Here is a 23,087-nt window from a genome sequence, read left to right as displayed (position 1 = left end):
CGTACCTGCATCACATTGCATGCGCACCCACGCGGACACTGGAGTCACATTGCAGGCGCACCCACGCAGACACTGGAGTCACATTGCATGCACACCCACGCGGACACTGGAGTCACATTGCAGGCGCACCCACGCAGACACTGGAGTCACATTGCATGCACACCCACGCAGACACTGGAGTCACATTGCAGGCGCACCCACGCAGACACTGGAGTCACATTGCAGGCGCACCCACGCGGACACTGCAGTCACATTGCAGGCGCACCCACGCGGACACTGGAGTCACATTGCAGGCGCACCCACGCAGACACTGGAGTCACATTGAAGGCGCACCCACGCAGACACTGCAGTCACATTGCAGGCGCACCCACGCAGACACTGCAGTCACATTGCAGGCGCACCCACTGCAGTCACATTGCAGGCGCACCCACGCGGACACTGGAGTCACATTGCAGGCGCACCCACGCGGACACTGGAGTCACATTGCAGGCGCACCCACGCGGACACTGGAATCACATTGCAGGCGCACCCACGCGGACACTGGAGTCACATTGCAGGCGCACCCACGCAGACACTGCAGTCACATTGCAGGCGCACCCACTGCAGTCACATTGCAGGCGCACGCACGCGGACACTGGAGTCACATTGCAGGCGCACCCACGCGGACACTGGAGTCACATTGCAGGCGCACCCACGCGGACACTGGAATCACATTGCAGGCGCACCCACGCGGACACTGGAATCACATTGCAGGCGCACCCACGCGGACACTGCAGTCACATTGCAGGCGCACCCAAGCGGACACTGCAGTCACATTGCAGGCGCACCCACGCGGACACTGCAGTCACATTGCAGGCGCACCCACGCGGACACTGCAGTCACATTGCAGGCGCACCCACGCGGACACTGCAGTCACATTGCAGGCGCACCCACGCGGACACTGCAGTCACATTGCAGGCGCACCCACGCGGACACTGCAGTCACATTGCAGGCGCACCCACGCGGACACTGCAGTCACATTGCAGGCGCACCCACGCGGACACTGCAGTCACATTGCAGGCGCACCCACGCGGACACTGCAGTCACATTGCAGGCGCACCCACGCGGACACTGCAGTCACATTGCAGGCGCACCCACGCGGACACTGCAGTCACATTGCAGGCGCACCCACGCGGACACTGCAGTCACATTGCAGGCGCACCCACGCGGACACTGCAGTCACATTGCAGGCGCACCCACGCGGACACTGCAGTCACATTGCAGGTGCACCCACGCGGACACTGCAGTCACATTGCAGGCGCACCCACGCGGACACTGCAGTCACATTGCAGGCGCACCCACGCGGACACTGCAGTCACATTGCGTGCGCACACACACTGACACTTGGAGTGCTACTCTGCTCCTCCAGTGTCAGGACACGTGCAGAAATGCTAAGTGATTTTAAACAGCACTGACTCACCTAAGGGCGAGGGACTGTCTTTAATATGCAAATAGGACGGTGCACATCTGCACCAAGACATCGGCCGCACCAGGGGGGACAGAACAGTCTGCATATATATAATATTAAGGTAAAACTGTACATGCCAGAGCGACGTCCCCTGTATAAATGTGTCTGCAGATTAATTGCCATTTTGGGAGTAAAAGTAAAATGTCATCGCTCTTAGCAACACTTTGTCCAGCGTCTCCCAAGACTCCCCTCTTGTTTGGTTTGCTGCAGCACATACTGCAATGGTGCCCGTATAGGGAATCTGTCACCAGGTTCTGCTCCCCTATCTGAGAGCAGCATAATGTAGAGACAGAGCCCCTGATTCCAGCGATGTGTCACTTACTGAGCTGTTTGCTGTCGTTTTCTCTGCTGCAGATCTCGCAGTTATACAGAGCTCATGAATATGCTGGACTACCTGCAGCACACCAAGTAGTCCTGTAATGATAACTACTGCTGATTAAACAGTGATGTTATCAAAACTACACTAAGCAGCCCAGTAAGTGACAACACTGGAATCAGGATCTCTGCCCCTACATTATGCTGCTCTCAAATTAGGTGGCAAAAACCTGGTGACAGACTCATAATTCTCCTCACTAAAGAGTAACCACCCTAAGTAAGCCCAAGGCTGTGCACAAGAATAAGTAATTGCCCATCACTGAGCTCACAGCACAAAGAATGACCCCACACCGCGTCACTTACAGTATACATCCCCCACATTCTCTCCTATAACATTCCCACTACACTGCCCCCTCAAATGAAAACCCCCACTGTCCTCCCCACTGAATTACACCCTCCAGACCTTCCTCACTTATGAACTATGACCTCCACTGTCCCCACCTCTCCATGCAGCCCCCACTTCACTGCCCCCCTCATGATGTCCCCACTCTATAATGAGCCTTATGCTTCGCATTCTGTATACCCAGCCCTCCCAGGCTCCTAACTGAGCGCTCCCCATGCTGCCCCTTCTCCATATCAAGACCCCCCATACCAAGCCCACCATGGTTCCCCTTCCATACCGAGCCCCCCATGCTTTCCCATTCTCCATACCATGCCTCCCCCCGTGCTACCCCATTCTCCATACCATGCCCCCCCCCCCCGTGCTACCCCATTCTCCATACCATGCCCCCCCCCATGCTACCCCATTCTCCATACCATGCCCCCCCCCCATGCTACCCCATTCTCCATACCATGCCCCCCCCCATGCTACCCCATTCTCCATACCATGCCCCCCCCCCATGCTACCCCATTCTCCATACCATGCCCCCCCCCATGCTACCCCATTCTCCATACCATGCCCCCCCCCATGCTACCCCATTCTCCATACCATGCCCCCCCCCATGCTACCCCATTCTCCATACCATGCCCCCCCCATGCTACCCCATTCTCCATACCATGCCCCCCCCCATGCTACCCCATTCTCCATACCATGCCCCCCCCCATGCTACCCCATTCTCCATACCATGCCCCCCCCATGCTACCCCATTCTCCATACCATGCCCCCCCCATGCTACCCCATTCTCCATACCATGCCCCCCCCCATGCTACCCCATTCTCCATACCATGCCCCCCCCCCATGCTACCCCATTCTCCATACCATGCCTCTCATTCTCCATACTGTAACTCCCATTTGCTATACTGTCCACCACCCTCCCTCATTTTCCCATTCTGCTCCATCCCCCATGCTGCGCCCCCACATCATGCTCCATCCCCATGTTGCGCCCCCCCATCCTCCATGTTGCGCCCCCACATCATGCTTCATCCCCCCCCATCCTCCATGCTGCGCCCCCACATCATGCTTCATCCCCCCCCATCCTCCATGCTGCGCCCCCACATCATGCTTCATCCCCCCCCATCCTCCATGCTGCGCCCCCACATCATGCTTCATCGCCCCCATCCTCCATGCTGCGCCCCCACATCATGCTTCATCGCCCCCATCCTCCATGCTGCGCCCCCACATCATGCTTCATCCCCCCCATCCTCCATGCTGCGCCCCCACATCATGCTTCATCCCCCCCATCCTCCATGTTGCGCCCCACATCATGCTTCATCCCCCCCATCCTCCATGTTGCGCCCCCACATCCTCCATGTTGCGCCCCCACATCATGCGGCATCCCCCCCATCCTCCACGCTGCGCCCCCACATCATGTTCCATCCCCCATGTTGCGCCCCCATATCATGCGGCATCCCCCCCCAGCCTCCATGTTGCACCCCCACATCATGCTGCATCCCCCCCATCCTCCATGTTGCGCCCCCACATCATGTTCCATCCCCACATCCTCCATGTTGCGCCCCCACATCATGCTGCTTCCCCCCCCATCCTCCATGTTGCACCCCCACATCATGCTGCTTCCCCCCCATCCTCCATGTTGCGCCCCCACATCATGCTGCATCCCCTCCCCCATCCTCCATGTTGCGCCCCCACATAATGTTCCATCCCCCCCATCCTCCATGTTGCGCCCCCACATCATGTTCCATCCCCCCCATCCTCCATGTTGCGCCCCCATATCATGTTCCATCCCCCCATCCTCCATGTTGCGCCCCCATATCATGTTCCATCCCCCATCCTCCATGTTGCGCCCCCATATGTTCCATCCCCCCATCCTCCATGTTGCGCCCCCATATCATGTTCCATCCCCCCATCCTTCATGTTGCGCCCCCATATCATGTTCCATCCCCCCATCCTCCATGTTGCACCCCCATATCATGTTCCATCCCCCCATCCTCCATGTTGCGCCCCCATATCATGTTCCATCCCCCATCCTCCATGTTGCGCCCCCATATCATGTGGCATCCCCCCCCAGCCTCCATGTTGCACCCCCACATCATGCTGCATCCCATCCTCCATGTTGCGCCCCCATATCATGTTCCATCCCCTCATCCTCCATGTTGCGCCCCCATATCATGTTCCATCCCCCCATCCTCCATGTTGCGCCCCCATATCATGTTCCATCCCCCCATCCTCCATGTTGCGCCCCCCCCCGGGTTGCTTGTTCGGCGCTGTCTTCGGCTGTAAAGCGTTTACCTGCTCCAGGCTGCATCTCCCGTTCTCCACGGTGGCGGTGGCGTCGGCGGCATCTGACATCTTGCTCGGCGGCGGTTCCATCTCCGGCGGCGGCTCCATCTCCGGCGGCGGCTCCATCTCCGGCGGCGGCTCCCGTCCTCCTCTGCGCGGCCTCACGCTCCTGTGACCTCTGCACAGTGAGCGCACGGCAGCACGTCGGGGCGGGGAGCTGATTACAGCTCCTCTGACCCCGGAAGTAAGTGCCGGCACGCTCACAGTGTCATTTATATTCGCGTGTTATAGACGCGACTATAAATGACTGTGCGCTCCCTCCCTCCTCCAAAAAGGCGCCGGATTTAATAAAGAGTTTGGAGGAGGGAGGGAGGGAGGAAGATTTAAAAAAATTTTTTTTTTTTTTTTTTTTTTTTAAATTTTGGTTTGGGCGCCGCCCCCCTGGAAGGCGCCGCCCTAGGCACGTGCCCTCAAGTGCCTAATGGCAAATACGGCCCTGCTGCCACATATGAGGTATCAGCGTGCTCAGGACAAATGGCCCAACAAATTTTGCGGTCCATTGTATCCCGTTACCCCTGTAAAAATTTTAAAATTGAGCCTAAAATAGCATTTTTGTGGGGGGAAAAAAAAAAAAGTACTTTTTTTGTATTTATGGCTCCATGTATGAAGCATGTGAGGGTTCAAAGTGCTCATTACCAATCTAGATTTATGCCATGGGGGTCTAGTTACCAAAATGGGGTCACATGAGGGAGAGCTCTACTGTTTCGGCACATCAGGGGGTCTCTAAACGCAACATCGTGTGGCTAACTATTCCAGCTGATTTTCTATTCAAAAAGTAAAATGACGCTCCTTCCCTTCAGAGTCTTTCTGTGCACCCAAACAGTGGTTTTTTGCCACATCTGAGGTATCTGTGTGCTCAGAAGAAATTGCCCAACCAATTTTGGGGTCCATTTAATCCTGCTACCCTTGTGCAAATGCAATATTTGAGGCTAAATTAACATTTTTGTTGCAAAAAGTAAAATGTTCATTTATTCCTTCCACATTGCTTTAGTTCCTGTGAAGCACCTGAAGGGTTAATAACCTTCTTGAATATGGTTTTGAGTAGCCTGAGGGGTGCCGTTTTTGGAATGGTGTCACTTTTGGGTGTTTTGTGTCATGCAGACTTCTCAAAATCACTTCAAATGTGATGTGGTCCCTAAAAAAAAAAAAAGAAGTGGCTTTGTAAATTTTGCTGTAAAAATGAGAAATTGCTCAAACTTTGAACCCCTATAAACTACCTTATTTTTTCCCCCAAAAATTGTGCTGATGTAAAGTAGACATGTGGAAAATATTATTTAATAACTATTTTGTGTCATATGTCTCGCTGTTTTAAGAGCATAAAAATTAAAACTTTGAAAATTGCATAATTTTCAAACTTTGCCAAATTTCCAAAATGTTTTTTTCACAAATAAATGCAAAAAAAATGTTGTCCTAAATTTACCACTAACATGAAGCTCAATATGTCACGAAAAAACAAACTCAAAGTCACTGAGATCCGTTGAAGCGTTCCAGAGTTATAACCTCAACAGTGACACTGATCAGAATTGCAAAAAATCACCGGGTCATCAAGGTGAAAACCAGATGGGGGCTGAAGGAGTTAAACTGTATGACTTGGGTGAAATGTTTTGGATATCCTTCCACAAGTTTCTCACAATAGCTGGTAGGAATTTGGGCCCATTTCTCCTTAGGCTGTGTGTGCACGGTGCGTTTTTGCGTGTTTTTCGGGTGCGTTTCCCTAGCAAAGTCTGAGCTTTCATTTTTACTGTCTGCACAGTGCAGTTTTGTTTTAGGTGCGATTTTGTGGTGACTACAAAGATGCAACATGTCAATGTGTTTTTGCCAGCGTTTTTCACCCATGCAATGCATTGGAAAAAATGCAGCAACAAAAACGTAGCAAAAAACGCATGCTTTTTTTGATGCGTTTTTTACGGCAAGTGCGGTTTTGTGCGTTTTTTTAGAGGCCAAAAAACGCTGCATCTTTGTGATCACACTAAAACACAGCATACACACATAGCCTTACAGAACTGATGTAACTGAGACATGTTTGTAGGTCTCCATGCTCGCAAGGTCCTTTTGCCCATACATTTTGAATAGGGTTAAGATTAGAATATTTAATGTTTATTCACTTAGATAGCGCTATTAATTACATAATGCTTTACATACATCAGCAATCAGGGCCATGTGAGGGCCACTCCAAAACATTGACTGTTATCCTTAAGCAACTGTGTAACCAGTTTAGAAGTATGCTTCGGGTCATTGTTCATTTGTAAGACCCATTTCCGACCCAGCTTTAAGTACGTGGCTGATATCTTGAGATGTTTCTTCAGTATTGCCTCAATGACATTTTGTGAAGTGCACCAGTCCCTCCTGCAGCAAAACAACACCACAACATGATGCTGCCACCAGTTTTCCACAGTTGGGATGGTGTTCTTAGGCTTCAAAGCTTCTCAATTTTTCCTTCAAACATAACGATGGTCATTATGGCCAAACAATTCAATTTTAGTTTTATCAGACCACAGGACAGGTCTCTAAAAATTTAAGTCTTTGTTCCGGTGTGCATCTGTAAACATTAAATCGGGCTTTTCTATGTTTCTTTTGGAGTAATGGCTTCTTCCTCGCACATACCTCATTCTTCATGGCGGCCGGCAGATGGATGCCATCTGCGCATGGTCCAGAGTACCTTGGACTTCCAATCATGCGCACTAAACTGATGCCAGGTGTAAGCTGTCCGGCTTCAGTGACGTACAGTCTGCATGACCGAAAGTGCTGAGGACTCCAAATCATGCGCAGAGGGCATCCATCCTCCGGCGGCCACCATGAAGAGTGAGGTATGTGTGCGTCACTGCGCATTCATTGGCATGTTAGCATGGCAGCACGACCCTGTGGGTGTACTATGTGGGCCGACTAGCTAAGGGAACAATCGCCCTCGGGACTAGTCCTTTCGCTCATTAGCATATAAGATAGATCTTTAGAAATACTTTTTCTAAAGATCTGTTTATTTATGCTAGTGTTTATAGGGACGGTTAGGCAGGGATTAGTAATATGCAACCAAAACTGCTCGTGGTTCTGGGTGCATATTGCAGCTGACAGGTTCCCTTTAACAATTTACTCCAGGATTTAGAGCCATTTCTGGCATGCCAAGTCATTTAGAAGTATGGGGCTGATAAGGAGGGATATCCTATTGCAAGGTTGAAATGTAGACATGTGGGTCCATGAGTTTAGATTTGTTTTTGAAATAAAGGATCAGTTGATATTTTTGAGGCAGCCATGCATAATGAAGGTAGAGTTAACCAGAATAGAAGACCCTCTTTGTTAATGGTTCTACACTTTGGCTAATAGAGGGGAAGGGGAATTTCTTAGTGATGCTGTATGATGCTCCTCTATTTTTATCTTAGGATGGATTGCGGCAATGTGCTTTGCAAAGCTAAATTTAAGCATATATTATCGTAAATTACATGGCGAGTACTGAGAAACCTTAAATGGTCTTATAAATATAGAGGCCCCCGTAGTCAGATGTGTAATCCAGGTCTGTGGCAGGAGTCAGCTGAGCACAATAGTGTTAATGAACAAGACCTGCACGGCAGGCTGGTCCTCTGCCAACAGAGTTCCCTTCTTTGTTTTACACTGAGTGTGTGCCCTCCGCCCTGAGAAGGTAAATACTGAAGCAAGTTTATGCAGAGGCTTTCTACCTGGACCTACGCCAACATCCCACAGAGAAGACATTTTGACCACATGTATAAACTCATTTTTCCACAATTTTAGCTTCTTACTTTTTGGAACATAATACAAAAAAAAAAATTAGAACCTCTTGGAGATTTTTAAAAAGGACAAAAATTATGCAGATGAGGGTCTGCAAAACAGGAACCTAACAAAACTGCTGAGACCGTTCTACAGGTCGCTGATCGTTACTGCGTCATTGGTAAGGTCTGACTATGTGACATCTCACTAGCGACCTCCCAGTGATCCCTATCAGGTCATATCGTTGTCGGGATCGCTGGTAAGTAGTCGTGTGTGACTGGGCCTTTAGGCCGACCAACGTATGAAGAACCAGGTTTCATCAAAAACCCTCAGACAATTTCCATCTAGTTTTCATCAGTTTTCTATGTCCATGTGACATCCAGGTAAGCTCTGTGTGTGAAGTCTGTGGGGTCCCTTGTATTTTTATACACAGCCAAGGTAACGCAAACAGCTGGGGGCTGCAGCCTTCAGCTTAACTCATTCACCCCCGGGCGATTTTCCGGTTTTTGCTCCCCTTCTTCAGAGAACTGTAACGTTTTTATTTTTCAATCTTGCCATGTGAGGACTTGTTTTTTTCGGGACGAGTTGTACTTTTAAATGAAACCATAAGTGTTACCATATAGTGTATTGGAAAACAGCAAAAAAATTCCAAGTGTGGAAAAACTGCAAAAAAAAGTGTGATTGCACGATTGTTTTGGGGTTATTTTATTCAGTGTTCACTATATGATAAAACTGATGTGTTGGTGTGATGCCTCAGGTTGGACCAGTTTGTAGACCCCAAAAATGTATAGGTTTACTTTTATTTGAGGAGTTAAAAAAAATCATAAGTTTGTCTAAAAAACGTGGCCACTTTTTGTGCCATTTTCCACGACCCGTAGCGCTCTCATTTTTCAGGATATGGGGCTCAGTGACGGCTTACTTTTTCTGTCTTGAGCTGACATTTTTAATGATACCATTTTTGCACAGATGCTATTATCGCCTGTTATTGCATTTTGCAAAGACCAAAAACGTAATTTTGGCGTTTGGACTTTAGTTTACCTATCACATTATTTTTATACTTCATAGAGTGGGCATTTCTGAACACTAATACAAATGTGTGTATTTTATTTTATTAACCCTTTAATTTTCAATGGTGCGAAAGGGAGGGGATTTGAACTTTTAGTGTTTTTGAGGGTTTTCCTAAAAGCTTTTTTACTTTTATTTTTTATTTTACTAGACCCCCTAGGGGACTATAAGGATCAGCAGTCTGATCGCTGATTCATTTCTCCTGATCAGAGCAGCCCAGCTCTGATGAGGTTACATGCTGCATTCTTATTACAACTGCTGCTCTAACAGGAACTACATCATGATAGCGACACGAGTCATCACCTAACCCTGTGCGATCTTGGTAACCATTGGCTCTCTGATCGCGACACGGGCCTCCGATGGCGGCTGGGAAAGGTGCGTTTCCCGCTGCAGCGCTTTAAATCACATCACATTTTGATAGCACAATTTAAGTAATTAACAGGCGTGGGTGGATCGTGGATCCGCCTGCGAGGCAGACGTCTGCTGTTGAAATCAGCAGACATGTGCGGGGATCTCCATCGGTTCACCGAAGTAGCCGGTGGTGATCACCCAGTCATGATTTAGGACTTACCGTTACGTCCTAGGTCGTAAAGTGGTTAATGCTTTATCTGTGCTGGGTATCAATATACGGGGCACCCTATGCCATTTTTTTCCAATGAATTATTTTTACACTCTACTTTAGGACCCAGACAGCTAGTGTGAGGGCAACCACTCACAAATGCCAGCAGTCTGAATACAACCAATCATAGACACTGTCACACAGGGTTGGCAGGGGAAGCAGAGAATATGCATGAAATTTAACGAGGAAACCCAGAGCAGTGTAACAGCCACGGGGAGACTCTGTAATATAACTGTCCTGCTTTAATCCCAGTTTTGCAGCCCCCTAGCCTTTACTACAAGCATTTTATTGCCCACAATTTAGGATTCCTATAGACATATGATGTTCAGGGTCCAGGCTCAAGTTCAGTTTCAAGTGCAGTATTGAACCAGACCCAGCAAACCCGAACATCTGCAGGTTCAACCATCTCTATTGAGAATCTTTGACTACATTATTCTACTTTCAGATGAGGTAGCAAAAACCTGCTGACAAAATTCCCTTTAAAAGCACAACTGAAAGAAAAAAGTTTTCTAAGGCTATGTGGCCACGTGTGTGCGCTCTACACAGCAGCGTAACGTCACTGCATGTCCGCTTCAGAGCGCAGCTGAAAAGCTCCGTTCTGAAGCTTCGGTGACTGCAGAATTCGTGCGCTCTGGATTCTGCCTCTCTCTAAAGACAGAATGGAGACAGCAAGCAAAGCGCACGAAAGAAGTGACATGTTGCTTTTTAGAATGCAGCGATTTGGCAGCATGCAAATCGCTGTGTTCTAAACGCCACATGGGCTTGGATTATGCACAATCTTCATAAATTGTGCAGGGGACGCAGGACGCATGCAGTTACGCTGCAGTGCAATACGCAGCGTAACTGCATGTAAATACGCAACGTGGGCACAGAGCCTAAGATCCCATGCTCCCTTTGAAGAACATTTTTGTAACATTTCATCGGTTGCAACATTTGGAATTTAACAAATTCTAAAAAGCTATGTAGAAACGTCAGACGATTTGCACAGTAGATTGTGAGAGCTTAAAAGGGCATCAAGAAGATAGACTTTTATGCATACCAGGCATTTCTAGTTTAGTACTCTTGTTAGGTTTCTCAGCAGACAGAGATTACATGTTATGTTTGAAAAGAAAAAAAAAAAAAAAAAGATTGAAATTCCAATTATATAACATGGTCTTGTGAAGGGCATTTTATGGTGTTATTTTGATGCTGAAGGTATTTTAAAAAGGTACGGTATTTGTTATAGATTGGCATCTGCATAGAACAACTGCAATGTGGGAGGATGCTCTAAACATTGGTAACCACGATTTTTGATTTTGTTAAGTTGAAATTATTGGCAGTTACCCTGACGTTTTCTTTTGCTAATGCAGACTAAGGCCTGGATAAGTCCTTAGGACTGAGGAGTCCGGTCTCTTGTCTTGAAATATGCAGATTTGCAAGAAGAGCATAAGAGATATTGGCATAATATGACTTGTATCAGTTGGATGAATGATATGGAAGTATTAACCAACCATTAGACAAGCTTTGTATGAAAAGGTATACCACACGGCTGCTATGGGACCCCATAAGTCGGGGTTTTTTATGGTTTATTTTACTTAATGAGTACATTGACTGCTATTACACTCTTTGGAGGGCTATGAGAGCTGCATTACAGTACATGGAAGGCAACGTGAGGCAAAATGCTACATGGAACTGTAAGGCTATGTGTGGCCTATTATACTGTATGGAAGGCAATGTGGGGCACATACTACATGGAAGGCTGTGTGGGCTCTATTATTACTACATGGAAGGCTAAGTGAGCTCCATTATTACTATATGGAAGACTATGTAGGTTCCATTATACTACATGGAAGGCAATGTGGGCTCTATTACTACTACATGGAAGGCTAAGTGAGCTCCATTATTACTATATGGAAGAATATGTAGGTTCCATTATACTACATGGAAGGCAATGAGGGCTCTATTACTACTACATGGAAGGCTAACTGAGCTCCATTATTACTATATGGAAGAATATGTAGGTTCCATTATACTACACGGAAGGCAATGTGGGCTCTATTATTACTACATGGAAGGCTAAGTGAGCTCCATTATTACTATATGGAAGAATATGTAGGTTCCATTATACTACATGGAAGGCAATGAGGGCTCTATTACTACTACATGGAAGGCTAACTGAGCTCCATTATTACTATATGGAAGAATATGTAGGTTCCATTATACTACACGGAAGGCAATGTGGGCTCTATTATTACTACATGGAAGGCTAAGTGAGCTCCATTATTACTATATGGAAGAATATGTAGGTTCCATTATACTACATGGAAGGCAATGAGGGCTCTATTACTACTACATGGAAGGCTAACTGAGCTCCATTATTACTATATGGAAGAATATGTAGGTTCCATTATACTACACGGAAGGCAATGTGGGGCCCATTATACTGTATGGAAGGTAATGTAGACACAGATCACATACGAACAGCACCAGGAACACTGACAGATATACCTACACCACAGACCATGCTAAACGTTCATTTTTTTGCATGGACAGGTGAAGGGTGCCTAATCTGAAGACATCAGGAGATAGAGGTTGACAGAGTTTAACGATGTGTCATTTATTAACCTGCTGTGCTGTTTACTAATAGTGAAGGTTTTATCACCTATGATTATTATTGACAATTCGGACTAGTGACATGGCTGCCCTGCTGTCCCAAAAAGACATGGTCTCTGATGCTGTATACATGGGCAGCATTGATGGTGCATAGTGGCACAGAAGCATGCAGAATCCAGTAAACTATAAAAGAAAAAAAAATTCTGTATTCTCAAGCACACAAGTCATTCTACAAAATAATGGGTACAACATAAATAAAAGTAACATTTACGAATGGCCAAGCCAAAGTTCAGACCTTTAGGACCTTCCAGCACATTTCTATAGGATAAAGTGAACAGTTCATGGAAGAAAACCCACCAAAATTACTGAACTTAAGCCGTTTTGTAATCAAGAATTACCAGAAACGTTTTGATGCAGTTACTGCTGCGCAAGGTTAGGCCACATACTGAAAGTAAAAGGTTCACAAACTAAGTAAAACCGATAGCCCACTCACACCAGTGTGATCCCACTGATTGAAGATACCAGCCTTTAACGTCACCTTAATTTATCTGCTAGTCGTCAAAGCTCACATACTCTTGCCACTCACCAATATGTGGAATTGGATTATTTTCCCCAATTACAGTCTAATATTTGACTCATTTGTTTGATTTTCTTTGCTTTATCAACTTTTAGGACTTGTGTCAATATCTCAAAATGTATGCAGAGATCTAGAAGCTTCTGAAGGGATCACAAACTTCATGTTGAATCAATGACATTATGTAAAGCGGATTTTTTGTCATCGAGCAGGTCCTCTGAATTTATATTTAGGTTTTGAAATATCTACACATTAAGCTAGTTGGGTTGTGACTTTCACTTTATAATGTCTAATTGATCAGATCGGAGGACCTTTTGTTATACATTATTCAGGGTCCGTGATGCAGGTAGCATGTTTATGCCATGAACTAAAACACAAGGTATGTATTTGTTCATTGAAGCCATGCTACTGCTATTGGGTAAATATTTAACAATTCAACAGGTCTGGAAATCCATGAATAATATCTGTAATCCTGCCATTAGCGTTCACCGATATTTATCCAGGGAACTCCCAGCAGTTAAATATTAACTGAGCTCTCGTCTACCCTGAAGCCTGCTGATCTGTAATAATAGGTGTCCTGTAGATTTATGCCGGAGCTGACTTCAATGGCCAGCGAAGCATTCAAAACCAAGTGGCTTTGTTGGGTTTTCCGAAACAATTACTAGGTTATTAAGTAAAGGATATATAGCATAGCACCTACTACCAATAGTGACTGTATACTGTACACAGATCCCACACAATTGCTGAACCTGTCATCTCAATGAAGGGATCATCCTGAAGCAAATATATTCAAGAGCCATCCACCCACACATTGGCGTTTATTCTCTTGTCAATTACGTGGTTTCTGTTTAAAGACTGCAATTTCAGCTGGTGAGGAACCACTAACCTCAGACACACATACATACATACATACATACATACATACATACATACATACATACATATCCAGAGTTTCAAAGAAGTGATAGATCCTGAAGCTACTAACAGCTGGGCATCTTCCTGTGTTAGCCAGGGCACGGAAAAGGGCAGCGCATGCTGTTAATGCCATAGTCACTCACAGTCACCTTGTAGTATCTATAATAATGTAGTAGGAATAATAATAAAAATAATGAATAAGTTTAATTAATATTAATAATAATAATATTAATAGCAAATACCTCCAATTAGCTAATCAAGAGAACTAGACTACATTTCTATGTTGCCACCCTCATGTGCAGGGCATTGCAGTAGCTTATATGGTTACTATAGTTACATCCACTCATACAGTGACCATTCGTTAGTTACTTGTCTTAACCATAGTTACCTAAACTGCAATGCCCTGCATATTAGGTACGTGACTTGGCTATACCAGGAGTACTATACTACATCTCTAATTGGAGGTATTTGCCAATATTATTACTACACCTACTACATATTGGGATAGAATCTTGGAGATGGGAATATTGGGATTATCCATGTAAATTATTTTCTGGAAGCAAAATGTGCAATTGTCCACAGAGTTCTCTGGAATAACAGATACTCACCAATGGATTTATGAAACCAAGTTGCTATATGAAAGAATCCTTTTAATCAAAAGATATCAAAGTTACGCCATAAAATATCAAACATGAGCATTATATAGGATTCCTTTCAACATTCAAGGGTTATTTCCAACAGACACTTCTTCACCTGACTACAGGGACCTCCACTGAGAGGTCCTGAGATGCCCCATCAGAATGGATGCACATCATCACTTTTTATTAAAGTATGAGCGCACGCTGCAGTTTTTTGTTGTCACACATTGTGGCAGAAAACGCAATAAAAAAAAAAAAAGTGCGTTTTATGTATGTTTTTGTCCCATGCTTTTTTTGGGGGAAAAAAAAAAAATCAATGGCTAGAAGGGCTAAAAACTGCAGGACAAAAACACACACAAAGAATTGACATGCTGCAGATTTTTATTTTTCACCAAAAACTGCATAAAGAAAAAAAAAAAAAAAGCTACATTTGCACAGCTTTTCTGAATTCCCATAGACTTTGCTGGGAGAATGAAAGATATGCAGTTTTGGGCAACAAACTACCAAAAAATGAGGCAAAAAAAAACCCACAGCGTGTGCACACAGCCTTATTTAGGGGATTGCCAGAGATGACCTATTCTAAGGCGGGCTTTGCACAATAAGACATCGCAGCTGTGATATCGGTGGGGTCAAATCGAAAGTGACGCACATCCGGCGTCGCAATCGATATCGTAGTGTGTAAATACTTTTTGATACGATTAACGAGCGCAAAAACGTCCAAATCGTATCATTGGTGTAGCGGCGGTCATTTTCATAATTTCGGAAGGACCGATGTTACGATGTTGTTCCTCGTTCCTGGAGCAGCACACATCGCTATGTGTGAAGCCGCAGGACCTAGGAACATCTACCTGCGTCACCACGGCTCACGCCGGCTATGCGGAAGGACGGAGGTGGGCGGGATGTTTACGTCCCGCTCATCTCCGCCCCCCTCTTCTATTGGCCGCCTGCCGTCGCTATGACACCGCACGACCCGCCCCCTTAATAAGGAGGCAGTTCGCCGGCCAGAGCGACGTCGCAGTGCAGGTGAGTGCATGTGAAGCTGCCGTAGCGATAATGTTCGCTACGGCAGCTATCACCATGATATCGCAGCTGCGACGGGGGAGGGGACTATCGCACTCGGCATCGCAAGCACCGGCTTGGGTTGTCGTAGTGTGCACAGTGCCCCTAAGTTATTCCAGCAGTCATGTAGCCCATTGTCAGGATCAGTGGAGGTCTAAGGGGTGAGACCAAGAGTGATCAGAAGTTATGTCCTGTGCAAGCCTCTTATTCTTACACCACCATTGAGAACCACTTTCCTTTTCCACCAGGCTTCAATCTTGACGTCACAATACAGATTTATAAAAATTTCAGGATGGGCACTAAAGTGAAGGCCATTAGTGGTATTAACCCCTTCACAACTGGCCGATTTTGCGCCATTCTTCTGAGAAACGTAAGCTTTATTTTTCTGTCAATCTTGCCATATAAGGGCTCATTTTTTGTGGGACGAGTTCTAATTTTAAATGAAACAATGGGTTTTACAATATAGTGTACTGGAAAACTGCAAAAAAATCCAAATACGGAAAAATTGCAAAAAAAGTGCGATTGCACTATTGTTTTGAGGTATTTTATTCACAGTGTTCACTATATGGTAAAACTGATGTGTCTCTGTGATGCCTCACGTCGGTGCGAGTTCATAGACACAAAATATGTATAGGTTTACTTTTATCTACAAGGTTACAAAAAGAAAAAAAAAATGGAGGTTTGTTTGAAAAAAGTGGTGTGCATTTTGCGCCATTTTCCGCAACCTGTAGCGTTCTCATTTTGGGGGATCTATGGCTCAGTGATCGTTTCTTTTTTTCTTTAAAAAGTCTCGAGCTGACATTTTTAATGGTACCATTTTTGCGCAGATGCTACGTTTTGTTTGCTTGTGATTGCATTTTGCGCAAAATTTTTGGCTACCAAAAAAAGTAAATTTGGAGTTTGGAATTTTTTCCTGCTACGCCGTTTACCGATCAGATTAATTGATTTTATATTTTGATAAGTCAGCATTTCTGAACGTGGCGATATCAAATGTGTGTATATTTAACCCTTTAATTTTCAATGGGGCGAATAGGGGTAATTAGAACGGTTAGGTTTTTTTGTTTTTTTTTACATTTCAAAAAAAAAAAAATTTAAAAAAAAACTTTTTTTATTTTAGTAGCCCCCCTAGAGAGCTATAACAATCAGCTGTTTGATCGCTCATTCATTTTTCCCGATCAGAGTGGCATCGCTCAGACCGGGAGAAATGATCATCTCTTGTAACAGCCAGTACTCTGCTGTTTTTTTTTTTTTTTTCACATGACCTTAGTTATGAGAGACCCTGTGCTACCATGACAAACACCGGATCCACGTGATCACGTCAGGTGACTACCAGTGGAGGCCTGCGAGTAAAAAGTTATAGGGTGATCGCTATTATAATGGCGCTGTCACATTTAGACAGCGCCATTTAAGGGGTTAAAAGGCACGGGCTGATAGCGATTCTGCTTGTGCCTAGCAGGCACACACGTTAGCTGTAAAAATCAGCTAAGATGTGCGCTGCCCTCGCCCGGCTGCCGGGGGAGATTAACACTATGCCCGCTATGATTTAATTTTACTGCCCGCGGTTGTTAAGGGGTTAAGTGCCATTACCTAGTATCCATTAACAATGCAGGAGGATGAATATTAAAATTAATTCTCGCTAAATAAAAGTTAGCTAGGACAAATGGTCCAGTTCAGAAGTGAGATGCGTAAAGGATTCATCAGTTTAAAATCTAGTAACATTGACCTTCCATGTTATAGTATATACGGCAGCTGAAGAAATTTGATGTAGGGCATAAAATAGCATTTCATACACAATGGATACAAGTGTCAAATCATTTCAGACATGTTTAAAAATAGACACTTGGAGGGCCATGACAATAGCCCTGCATTAATATTTGACGTATAAATGTGGGCAGCATATGATGCCAGTTTGTTTAGTTACATAACAGTGTCCTTGCACTGTATCATCTGCCTAGCATTTCAGCAGTTAAGCCATTCATTATTCTGAAAGCGGCTTTCAAAGCGTCACGACTAAAATAGTTATAGAAAAATCTTTTCATAATAGAGAACATTGAAAAAGTGATGGATATGGTAAGTTAGATACAACAACAACGGATTTTCATCACCTAGACTGAAATGTCTGCACGAGGCTTTATAGAAGGCACCTGCCTATATGCTACCTGTAGCCAAGTGTCTACGGCCATGGACCTATGACATGGAAATACGGAATCTTTTTAGCTGCACTTTTTTATGCAAAAAATCTGCTGTTTAACGTACGAAGCAAAGTAATTGTTATTTCATGAAAACTCATGCTCAAGGTGCAATTAAAGAAGCGGTCAAACGGTTTTGTTTTGGGGTGCGAATGAGCGGTTCTTTATAGACTTATGGAAAGACTGAAAAAAAGTATGTATGTAAAACACCACAAAAAAAAACCAAAAACAGAATCAAAGATTTTCTGCACAAAAGACTTACTTTGTAAAGAAGAATGGGAACATTTTCAGCACTGAAATCCCCTTCTCACATTGGTCAGAGACCTCTGGCTTCGATAAGGTCTGGGAGAGTTTTGTGAAAGAGTGCAAGAAGTCACGTCACCACTAGGTCATGGGCCATGACCTTGCGAGTCGCATAACCCTCCTAGGACGTCTTAAAGCCGAAAGTCCCAGCCCAACATGAAAGGACCAGGGATTTCAATACTAGTGGCGGTGATCTGAAAATGCGATGATTAACAGATGGGTGACGCGGATGGGCCAGAGAAGTGAGCGGCAAGCATAAGGGGCACTTTGCAGACTACGACATCGCAAGCCGATGCTGCGATGCCGAGCGCGATAGTCCACGCCCCCATTGCGATATCATGGTGATAGCTGGCGTAGCAAACATTATCGCTACGCCAGCTTCACATGCACTCACCTGCCCTGCGACGTCGCTCTGGCCAGCTACCAGCTTCCTTATTAAGGGGGCGGGTCTTGCGGCATCACAGTGACTTCACACAGCTGGCGACCAATAGAAGCGGAGGGGCGGAGATGAGCAGGACGTAAACATTCCGCCCACCTCCTTCCTTCCGCATAGCTGGCATGAGCCGCATGACGCAGGTAGGAGATGTTCCTCGCTCCTGCGGCTTCACACACAGCGATGTGTGCTGCCGCAGGAGCGAGGAACAACATCGTAACATCGGTCCTTTCCAAATTATGGAAATGCCAGACGCTACACCGATTATACGATTACGACGATTTTGCGCGAATCGTATCAAAAAGGCTTTACACACTACGATATCGCCTGCGAAGCCGGAAGTGCGTCACTTTCAATTTGACCCCACAGACATCGCACCTGCGATGTCGTAGTGTGCAAAGTGCCCCTAAGTATAAGTGGGCTGCTTTAATTTTTTTTTTTTATATCGTATGTTTATTATGATAAAGGGTAACCCAGAAGATAATAATGACATTAAATTAGTGGAGGAAACTTGTCCAGGAATTGAATTTCCCAGGAAAATCTGCATGAATTGAAATTTTACCTGCTCTGCTCATCTCTAGTAATAACCTATGTGAAGGGGTAAAAGGTCAAATAGCTAGAAGTGATTGGTAAAAAAGTAGTACAATAGAAGATGTTGACTTGTTATTTTCTTATGAAAAATATTTAGTAGCTTGCAGAATAGGGTTTAGAAAACAATCCATATATTTGGGGCATAAATTAAAACTGCTATAAAAATCTGTTTCTGGCAGAATCTTGTAACACCAATTCCATCTCTAAAAGAAAATGATGAATGGAATAATGAGCGTGAAAATGGAAACTATTTCAGAATTATCACCCTGGCTTTCAGGTCGCTTACATGATTTATAACGAGGATTACTTTGGGTTTAACACCCTGGCTTAACCCAGAGGCTCAAAAGGTCACTTTTTCTTCTAAAGTCCATTAAGGAATTGTGGCAGCAGCTACAGTTAAAGGGTTATTCTCATGTCCAAAGTCCTATCTCAATATGTAGTGTGTCATAAGACGAATATTAGCAAATCTCTCCAATTAGAAATGTAGTATAGTTCTCCTGATATAGCCATGTCTCTTACCTCATGTGCAGGGCATTGCAGCTTAGGTATCCATGGCTACGACCACTCATAGTGACAGTTAATTAGTTTGCGGCTTGTGGTTGTAACCGTAGATACCCAAGCTGCAATGCCCTGCACATGAGGTAAGAGACATGGCTATATTAGGAGACCTACACTACATTTCTAATTGAAGGTATATGCTAATATTGTTACACATACTGCATATTGGGATGGGATCTTGGACATGGGAATGTCCCTTTAATGGAAAATGTACATGCTAAAAAAAAAAAAAAAAAAAAAACCACCAAAACAGCAGACTTCTTACAACAGGTGTAAAAATGATGTTCTAACATTATTCTAGTAATGCTATAAGAGTATCAGCTTGTATTTTTGTCCTTTCTCCAATATTCCTATAGCAGTAATGCAATGCCAATGTACCCTTATATTATTGCGTGCCACTGGATATGCTTCTGTAGTTATGTTTTTCATTTGGTGCCTGTTCACATTTGTGGAAGCTGCTGGTCAGTTTTCTGATCTACTGTAGATTTATTATTCTAGTAATGGCTACGTGCTCGTAGTACTGCAGATGACTAGGTAGAAGACATGGTCTGAATTCATTCATATGACCCAGTCCAGGAGCCCTAAGAATTGCTTCCCATTTGCCTGTATCCACGGCTCTCCATTTGATTAGCTGACCTGGTGTGACGTCACATGTTTCTTGTCCCAACAATGAAGTTGCACCAGGCTGGCTAAATCAATAGAGAAAACAGGGATGCGGTCAGGTAAAAGGTGGTTCTCAGGGCTCCCCTCTGACGACACAGATTACTGAACTGGCCACTGGGTCATGCAAATCAATTTGCATAATCTCTATCACAAAAGGACAAATAAAAAAAATGAGTATGGCGACATGACAGATGAAGGAAACAAAGAAATATTCATATTAAACAAGTAAAAGGTTAAGTTGCATTTAGTATTGTACAGATTTTCTATGCTTACTTTACTACTGATGACCTCTCACCATGAAAGGTCCATTAGATACCTACATCAGAATGGGTGTGCTTTGACACCCAGCACCACTCCCTGAATAGCCACTTAGAGCAGGAGGCAGACAGATGTGAATGAGGCTGAGCAATGTTACTTTGTAGTGGCTATATCCTGGTCATCCAGCTCAGTCATAGTTACCTCCGTAGGAAAAGATCTGCTCTACCTAAGAACGGCCACTACAAAGTGAATGAGCAGGGTTTTTTAGCTCCATTCATTGCTTACATCCTGCCACCACCAGAGCTGAAAACCGTAGATCACTGGAGGTGCTGGGTTAAAGGGAACCAATCACCAGGATTTTCGTATATAACCTAAAGCAAGTGCTATACTTGCACTATCAGGGTGCTTATCTACATACCATTCGTGGTCAGCTCTGATATATAGGTTTTCAAATCCAAGAAAGTAAAGTTTATAAAATCAGGGGCTACTTGATTGGCATTTGCAACGGAGCAGATAGTGATTGGGCGATATTCATCTGGATTCCCGCCCCCCTGCCTGTCCCTCCCTCTCTCTGGTCTCTATGCTAATTTTACTATTCACCAAGATGGTGTCGGAGCTGGCGCCTGTGCATAGCGCTCATCTCTGGCGCCATCTTTGTGAAGAATGTGTTATTCCCTGCTAATTTATTCTTGCGGCTGAGAGGTTGGCTCATGCGCCCTCACGTCTTCTGCTCTCGTTGTGACCGCGGGAGTACATGAGGTCAGAACAGAAGTGGCGACCAGCTGATCAGAGGACGCGATTCGCTGCAAAAGAGGACACCGTGCCAGCACAGCAGCACTGACGTCACGAGGTTAGGTGAGTCCATTGTGAACTTACCTCACCTGTGCCCGTGCTGTGCGATCCGGTGCCGTTGTAGCCAACACGCTGCTGCTGGAGTGTTCTTCCTGTCGCATCTTTTGATCAGCTGTTTCAAGGGGCGGTCTCCACTTCTGTTGTGACTGTGCGCGCTCCCGCAGTCACAACGAGAGCGAAAGATGTGAGGACGCGTGCGCCACTCTCACAGCCGGAAGAATAGGTTAGTAGGGGATAACATGTTCTTCACAAAGATGGCACCAGAGATAAGCACTATGCGCAGGCGCCAACTCCGACTCCATCTTAGTGAATAGTAAAATTAGCATAGTGAGGGAGGGACAGGCAGGGGGGCGGGAATCCAGATGAATACCCACCCAGTTATCTGCTCTGTTGCAAATGCCAATCAAGTAGCTGCTGATTTTATAAACTTTACTTTCTTGGATTTGAAAGCCTAAACATCCGAGCTGACCACTTATGGTATGTAGAGAATCAGCCTGATTTAGGTTATATACGAAAATCCTGATGGTTGGTGATTGTGCTTAAATGGGAACCAATCTGATTTTAATTATCAATCTCTCAAAGCCTAGAAACTCCATTTGAGGCCTCTTTCACACGTCCGTGTCTTCTTGTACGTGTTTGGTGCGTTTTTTCACGTACCAGAGACACGGGCACACGTAGACCCATTAAGATCAATGGGTCTGCGCTCACGTGCGTGTTCTGCCATGGACAGTGTGTACGTGTGGAGCATACGTGTGCCCGTGTGCTCCACACCTACACATGTCAGTTTTTCTCCGGCATCACGGGTGTCACACGGCCCACACACGGACCACACGAAGGTGTTCCGTGTGACACGCACCGGAAAAAACACACGTGTCTGAGGAAAAAAAATAAATCTTTACTCACCTTCTCCAGCCCTGCTGTCTCTGCCGCTGCTTCCGACCGCCGCTCATTATTCTCATTGCATATTCACCCCACTGCGGCCGGAAGCAGCAGCAGCGGTGAGTCGGCAGGACTGGAGACCGAAGATCAGCACCACGGACAGCAACGCCAGGGACAGGTAAGCAGAAAGTTCCCGATCTCTGTGTGTTATCACGGATAACACACGTGTGCCATAAACACGGCTCATGGAGGGCAAAACGCACCTTTGACACGTCTGTTAAAAACGTGCGTGATTTTCACGGATGTGTGAAAGAAGCCTAACAGACAGCAGGATAGCAAAGTACAAAACAGCTAAAACAGTAACAAAGTCAGTAGTCCAAACAGCTGACTATAAGCCACCAACAATCAGTAAGAACAGGAATGCACCGGACCCAACTACTTTATAGGAGATCAGAATAAGCTTATATTGGGCAGATGTTACTTTATTTTTTCAAAGACCATATACAGAAATATAACAATGCTCGCTGTAGTACCCGGCGTTGCCCGGGATAGTAACTAAGTCTCTCTCGAAATCATATTAACTGACATTTAAGTTGTCTTATGCCAAGAATGTCCTTCATTGC

General features: G+C 45.3%; 1 protein-coding gene across 1 annotated transcript in view; it reads right to left on the bottom strand.

The window, feature by feature from the left end:
• Positions 1-23,087, bottom strand: part of ATP2A3 (ATPase sarcoplasmic/endoplasmic reticulum Ca2+ transporting 3) — a 302,766-nt gene that overhangs the window by 109,620 nt on the left and 170,059 nt on the right. The window lies entirely within an intron of this gene.

Source organism: Anomaloglossus baeobatrachus, chromosome 2 (assembly GCF_048569485.1).
Source record: "Anomaloglossus baeobatrachus isolate aAnoBae1 chromosome 2, aAnoBae1.hap1, whole genome shotgun sequence".
NCBI lineage: Eukaryota > Metazoa > Chordata > Amphibia > Anura > Aromobatidae > Anomaloglossus > Anomaloglossus baeobatrachus.
The sequence above is the reverse complement of the archived record's forward strand: the minus strand, read 5'-3'. Positions and strand labels throughout refer to the sequence as shown.